This window comes from Dipteris shenzhenensis, chromosome 16 (assembly GCF_047967505.1).
Source record: "Dipteris shenzhenensis isolate YYH24624 ecotype China chromosome 16, Dip_SZ_1.0, whole genome shotgun sequence".
Taxonomy (NCBI): Eukaryota; Viridiplantae; Streptophyta; class Polypodiopsida; order Gleicheniales; family Dipteridaceae; genus Dipteris; species Dipteris shenzhenensis.
This window is the reverse complement of record NC_141611.1, coordinates 8,611,929-8,619,451: the sequence shown is the minus strand read 5'-3', so window position 1 is coordinate 8,619,451 and position 7,523 is coordinate 8,611,929.

Here is a 7,523-nt window from a genome sequence, read left to right as displayed (position 1 = left end):
TGTAATTTATTGTGACAACATGAGCAGTATACACTTGGCAAAGAACCTAGTCTTTGATGCTAGAACAAAGCACATTGAGGTGCATTATTACTATGTGCGGGAGAAGGTTTTACTAGGTCTTATTGATCTAGTTTATGTCAGCACAAAGGATCAGGTAGCTAACATATTCACGAAAGCATTGGGCGCAGAGAAGCTGCGCAAGTTCAAAGACCTGCTTGGTGTGCAGGAATTGGGATTGAGCTCGAGGGGGAGTGTTGAGATATCGAGCTCCACTCGCGATATGCCAGGGTGACCGTTGTGTATTTATGTCACCGACTTGTTAGCAGGAGATGCGGTTGGTACACCGCCCATGAATAATAGCTGGATGACAGCTATCCTTATCTACTCTAGTTTGTGGCTCAGTTAGTATGCCACCTTAGTTAGTTGAGTTTGGTTTGAGACCCACATATAGGGTTCTTCTATTTCTTTGTACTAGAGTTCTTTTTGGCTTTCACAACTAAGAAGAGGAAAACTGTTTTCAGCCTCCACCTTTGTGTGTATTCCCCCATTGTGCATGTGAGAAAGCCACAAGTGAGACTCCTTCCCTCTCTCCCACAATCTTCACATTATGGGTGTAACTTGAGAGCCAAAACTATAGTAGAAGTTAGAACTTCTGTGATTCCAACAATGTGAGCCTAGAAAGGGTCAACTACTAGAACCAAGGCGAGATCAGAACATGGAAGAGAAGGTGATGTATGAGGAAAAGGCACAACAGATGCTCCTTGGTCAACCTTCTTCATAGGATCATCCACTATCGCTTCAATGGCAATGATTGTCTTCGAGTCGTAGCATCCACCATCACCTCAATGGCACTGATTGTATGAGAATCATCAGTTTGTTTAAAAATATAATGTATAATGTTTATCCGTTGCCTCATAATTGTATACTACAAAAATAATCATTTCGTACCTGTAATCATGAGTTTTGAATTATCTCAATAATTCCATTTGGGACATCTCTACACAGAATTCTCCGTTCCCTTTGCTCCAATACCTGTCAACATGTAGTGTAAATCAATGATTCATTCAATAATAAATAAAAAACATTGAGTCACATCAACTCTTTGTTTACCTTCTCGTTATTCAGAATGAATGAGAATCTTTCTGCAACACTACCCTCTATCTCCACCTGAATGTCCTGGCATAATTGAGTGAGTGTGCATGATTGTCTGAGTGATATAATTCCCAATAAATTGTCATTCTCATTAATGATGATATCCAATGCTTCATTCTCAAGACCAAAAGAGTTCAAATCTTGATCCATTGGAACCAATTGGTTCCCAATCATTCTACTGCATTTATAGTAAAATGTTAATATGAAATTTTGAGTGGCAATCATGTAGTTCAGTTTAATGGAGTTGTGCACAAGCTCACAGTATACTTGGTTGGATGTTATCATGTCCCAACCATAATCCAAGAGTCAGGAATTCTTTTAGCACCATTTGCAAAGAAAGAGAGCATCATCTTGCAAATCTTGATGGAAAATTTATTGAATAGATCTTTCTGCAACACTACACTCTATCTCCACCTGAATGTCCTGGCATAATTGAACGACTGTGCAGCATTGTCTGAGTGATATAATTCTGAATAAATTGTCATTCTCATTAATGATGATATCCAATGCTTCTTTCTCAAGACCAAAATAGTTCAAATCTTGATCCATTGGAACCAATTGGTTCCCAATCATTCTATTGCATTTATAGTAAAATGTTAATATGAAAATTTGAGTGGCAATCATGTAGTTCAGTTTAATGGAGCTGTGCACAACCTCACAATATACTTGGTTGGATGTGATCATGTCCCAACCATGATCCAAGAAGTCACGAATTATTTCAGCACCATTTGCAGAGAAAGAGAGCATTGTCTTGCAAATCTTGATGGAAATTTTATTGAATAGATCTACAAATACTGTTATTGGCATGCAAATATTTATTTTGTTGATTCTACTAGCAATCCCTGGCCGTAAGATTGTTGTACTTCTAAAAACAACCTGGCTCTATATGACTCTATTACAACACCATGAAGAATTGGCCAATCAACGGTATTCCATGCTAGAAGAGCTAGTTTCTTCAACACACCATGGGTGTTGGATTTATCCAATAATTGGTAAAAATGATCATAGAAAAAGACTCCTAACTGAGCTAACTGTGCTGCCGATCTACCTTGATATTGCAACTCTTTTATGGACCCATGTAACACATCCATGAATCCTAAAATGCATTCGGTAGGCTATCACTGCTCATAAGATGAAGGATATATATCTAAAAATAAAAATAAAGACATTGAGGTTCAGGAAATTCTCTGATTATGGAATAAAAAATTTCAATGAAGTCACTTACAATTTGGCATGTGTTGTGGAAGATAAGTTGGATAATTCTCTTGCAACACAAGCTCTCTATGCATGTACACATGTTGAACCAATATTTCCTTTATTGATTTCATCCCCTCCTTGGTTCTAAAACCTTTCACCCTACCCTTCCAAGATGCCAAAAAGAGATTACTTGAATGTGGCTTCTTCCTTTTGTTTGGTTGCATGAGCACCCAACTATTTTTGATATAGTCAGTCTTTACTAGGAGCCATCCTCTTGTTGGCTATATCGATAGAAGATATAGAGGAAAGAGTACGATGAGTCAGGGAGCTCACATCTATAGCTTCATCCTCGACAATCTGATCAACACAATGTTTGGCACAAGAAGGGTTCTGATTATCAATGCATGCCATTGAGACTAGTATCCAAACTTTTACTCAAACACCTGAAACTCAATGGACATATCAAAGAGCATGCATTAGACTCTGGTCTTGAATAATCATGATCTTCTATTTCAAAACTTAAGAATATTATTGAGAGAGATTGACAAAGCAATGATATCATTCTCGTACCTTGCGCTTCAATATTATGATCAACAATGCTTCCTGAAAAACTAAGACCATGGAAAACTTTCAAAAGTTACATTCCATTCTGCAGCATCTTTATAAATACACTCTTGATCACCAAAAATTGAAAGAATATTATCCAACTTAACACTTTCACATCTTAAATCTAAAAAAAGAGAGATTGAAAAAACAAAGAGCTTGCTGTTGTACCTTGCTCCTTGATATTTTGATTAACAAAGCTTCTCAAAGAGTGAGGTCCTATCAATGGTTTGCTATACCCATGAAAAACTTGCAAAAGTTATATTCTAGTTTGCATCATTTTGATAAACACACAATTTTGTGCAAGCATAGATTAGATTCAAAGAGAGAGATTGACAAAGAAACGGGCTCACTTTTGTACCTTGGTCCTAGAGGTACTTCAAATTCTAGTTTACTGTCGCCACCCAAAACTCGTGGAAAGAAACCCAATCAACAATTGAAGGAATGTATACGAGGAGGAAACTGAGAGAGAGAGAGAGAGGGAGTGAGAGAGAGAGAGAGAGAGGGAGTGAGAGAGAGAGAGAGAGAGAGGGGGAGAGAGAGAGAGAGAGAGAGAGAGAGAGAGAGAGAGAGAGAGAGAGAGAGAGAGAGAGAGAGAGAGAGAGAGAGAGAGAGAGGGAGAGTAATTTGGGAGGGGAGAGTAGTTTGGGGGGGAAGCATAGTTCAGATAATGATGTATTTTGAATGGGACATTGTCAGGTAATAGAATCATGTCAGTAGCTCAACCAAAATTTTTAATTATTTTTTATAGTTGTACATTAATAAAATATTCTTTCTTGCTCTGACAATCTAGATGCAACTCAAATTTTTTTATAATTTTACCATGTTATGTTGGTTCTATGGCCATTGGTTGAGAGCTATATTTCATTTTCGCCAAAAGGCCCCAAATGAGCTCCCTTTTTTCCTAATGACTAGTAGTGATCATGCATGCTTAAGCCCGATGGTGGGTGAGCAGGTGTTGTCTTTGTGCCAACATGGACTTAGGTAGCACAGAATGTGTGTGTAGTATAGCGGCAAAGCTCCACTTGTACTTACATAAGGCTAGGAATAATCTCTCTTACGAATCCTCAACATGCAAGTTCTACTTTGCGACTTCTACATGCAAGTCCTACATGCGATTCCTATATGCATGTTCTACATGTAACTCCTACATGCAACATGCAACTTCTATATACAAGTTCTACATGTAGAGAGAGAATGTCTTACAATTCCTACATGTAGAGAGAGAAGCTCTCCAACTTGTATAAATACGAGATAAATACCCCATAATGGAATGATGCCCACAATCTTTGGGGCATTGTGTTGAGTTTTACTTTGGTATTCCAAGCAATTGTCTCCGAGTGTCCATGCTTTCTTGCACTCCACATCCAAAAGCATGTCCTAACCTTGCAACTCCTCTCCTTTCCTCCAACCTTGCAACCCATCCTCTCCCTCTCCTCCTGCCTCCTCCTCCCTTCTCCTCCTCCCTTCTCCTCCTCCTCCTTCTCCTCCCTTCTCCCTTCTCCTCTCCCTTCTCCTCCTCCTCTCCCTTCTCCTCCTCCCCCTCCCTTCTCCTCCCCATCCTCCCTCCTCCTCCTCCCTCCTCTTCCTCCATCCTCCTCTCTCTCCTTTCCCCCCATGCTCTTACACCTTCTTCCTCTCCCACTCCTATGCTCCCCCTAAACCCTTAGTCCCTTAACCCTTGACCTCCATGATCTACAAGGGAGACGAGTTCTCCACCCTGTACTCTACCTTGAACCTTGGATCCTCCTTCTAAACCTTAAACCCCTTATGAATCCTAGAACCTCTTCTAAACTTTGGAACATCTCTCTGAACCTTGGAACCTCCTTCTAAACCTTGAACCTCACTCTAATCCTTAAACTCATCCTAAACCCTTCAACCCCTAATGAAGGCAAAAGCCTTCATTACCCCCACCATGATGATGCATGTTCCTTTTACACATGCATGCACTATGTTTGTTTACCACACTTAAGCCTACATCTCTCATCGAAATATGACCTGAGGTCCTATGCTATACTTATACTACAAATGACAACACCGATATATCTGTAGCTAAAAAAAAGCCTCCGAACCCTACATATTGAGAATACCTAGCTCTTCCTATGGAAGCTGTGGGAACGAGCCAACATTTGGCACCGTTGTCGAGGAGACTAGCATCTCAAGTAATGAGTAAACATATGCAAGTATGTGTAAAAAGTGAACTACTACAAACTTTCACAAACAACACTCAAGGGCAAGGAGAGTATTTTTTTTTTCCAACTCTAGTCAAACATACCTACCCCAAGCATCAACCTTGGGTTACAACCTTAAGAAATTTTCTTTATTTCTTAAAAATAAGCCACTTGAAGAAAAAATCAGGCTAGGTAATAGACACGATGTGAAGAGAGTGGGAGAGAAGTAAGGAGTCTCACTTGCAGCTTTCTCACATACACAATGGGGGAATACACACAAAGGTGGCGGCTGAAAATAGTTTTCCTCTTCTTAGTTGTGAAAGCCAAAAGAACTCTAAGTACAAAAGGAATAGATGAACCCTATATGTGGATCTCAAACCAAACTCAGCTAACCTAGGTGGCATACTAATTGAGCCACTAACTAGAGTACATAAAGATAGCTGTCATTCAGCTATTATTCATGGGCGGTGTACCAACCGCATCTGCAGCTAACAAGTCAGTGACATAAATGCACAATGGTCACCCTGGCATATCACGAGTGGAGCGCAATATCTCAACACTCCCCTGGAGCTCAATCCCAATTTATGCACACCAAGTAGGTCTCTGAACTTGCACAACTTCTCTGCACCCAATGCCTTCATGAATATGTCAGCTACCTGATCCTCTGTGCTAACATAAACCAGATCAATAAAACCTACTAGGACTTTCTCCCGCCCGCACATAGTGATAATGCACCTTAATGTGCTTTGTTCTAGCATCATAGATTGGGTTATTTGCCAAGTGTATACTACTCATGTTGTCATAATAAATGACAACTAGCCCATCTGTAGACTGATGCATATCATAAAAAAGCTTACCCAACCAAGCTACCTCACATGCAACCATTGCTACACCCCTGTACTCAGCCTTTATGCTTGACAAGGCAACTGTAGGCTGTTTCTTGTTGCTCCAAGTGATTGTAGCACTCCCAAAAGAGAACACATATCCATTGGTAGATCGTCTATTAGAAATACTACTAGCCCAATCAACATCAGTGTATCCATGCAACTGTATCTGAACCCCAGTCTCATAAAATAGTCCATACTGCAATGTGGACTTCACATACCTCAGTATGTGTCTAGCTGCATCCAAATGCGATTTCCTTGGAGCCTGCATAAACTAACTTACCAACCCAACAGCATAGCTCAAGGTAATAGTCATATAAATCAAACTTCCTACTATGTGCCTGTACATAGTAGGGTCTTTCAGAATCTCACTTGCATCTGCGCTCAACTTCACATTCTACTCCAAAGGAACTGAAATAGGCTTATAGCCTAACGCAGCTCTCCCAAATCCTTCATCTCAAACTTCTGCTTCAATAGAATTTCCATATTCCTAGTTAGTCCCTAGAGTCAAGAGGGGGATGTACTATGGGAACCATGTATTGGCATTGATATGGTCTAGATATTAGGATCAAATCATCAACATAAATGACAAGCAGCATAATGCCTTTCTCTGTTTTTCTCACATAAAGTGAGAAATCTACCCTGGAAATCTGAAAGCCAATAGTGACAAGATACCGTCCTATCTTGTCAGACCATACTCTGGGTGCTTGCTTCAAGCCATACAAGGCTTTCTTTAACCTACAAATAAACTTAGGATGAACAGCATGCACATAACTTGGTGGTTGCTCCATATAGACCTCTTCTTGCAAATCGCCATCATGCAAGAAGGTATTCTTCACATCCATCTGATGTAAAGACCATCCCTTTGATGCAGCCATAGCAATGACTGCTCTTATGGTTGCCATCCTTGTAACCGGACTGAATGTTTCTTCATAATCAATGCCATATGTCTGTGCATACCACTTGACAACTAATCTTGCCTTGTATTTGCTCACAAAACCATCTGCATTATGCTTCACCTTATAAACCCACTTGCAGCCAATTGCATTCTTGTCTTTAGGTAAAGGCACCAATTCCCATGTAGCATTTGCTTCCAAGGCATCCATTTCTTCATCCATGGCTTTCTCCCATTTTTCTTTTCCCATGCCTTGCTCAAAAGAAGTGGGTTCTGGTTCATGTATCACTTTGACCATATAGGCATAGTGAATGGCTATAAATCCATCATATTTCAACCTATCCACAGGATACTTAACACTGGTAGACCTACGCAAAATAGGCTCACTACCAAGTGCTCTCAAAACATCCCTTGTCTTCCTTACTCCAGGTGTAACAACAGAAGGATAACCCAACTCATCATCAAGGCTCTGTTTTGAGCCACTGGATTCACCATCCACATAAGAGTGACCTACATTCACATCAACCATGGGCTGATCTACTTTCTCTTTTCCCTTTTGTGATACTTGCATACCACTATCTACATTGCTTTGAGGAGATTCTCTTGATCTCAATTTGCCTA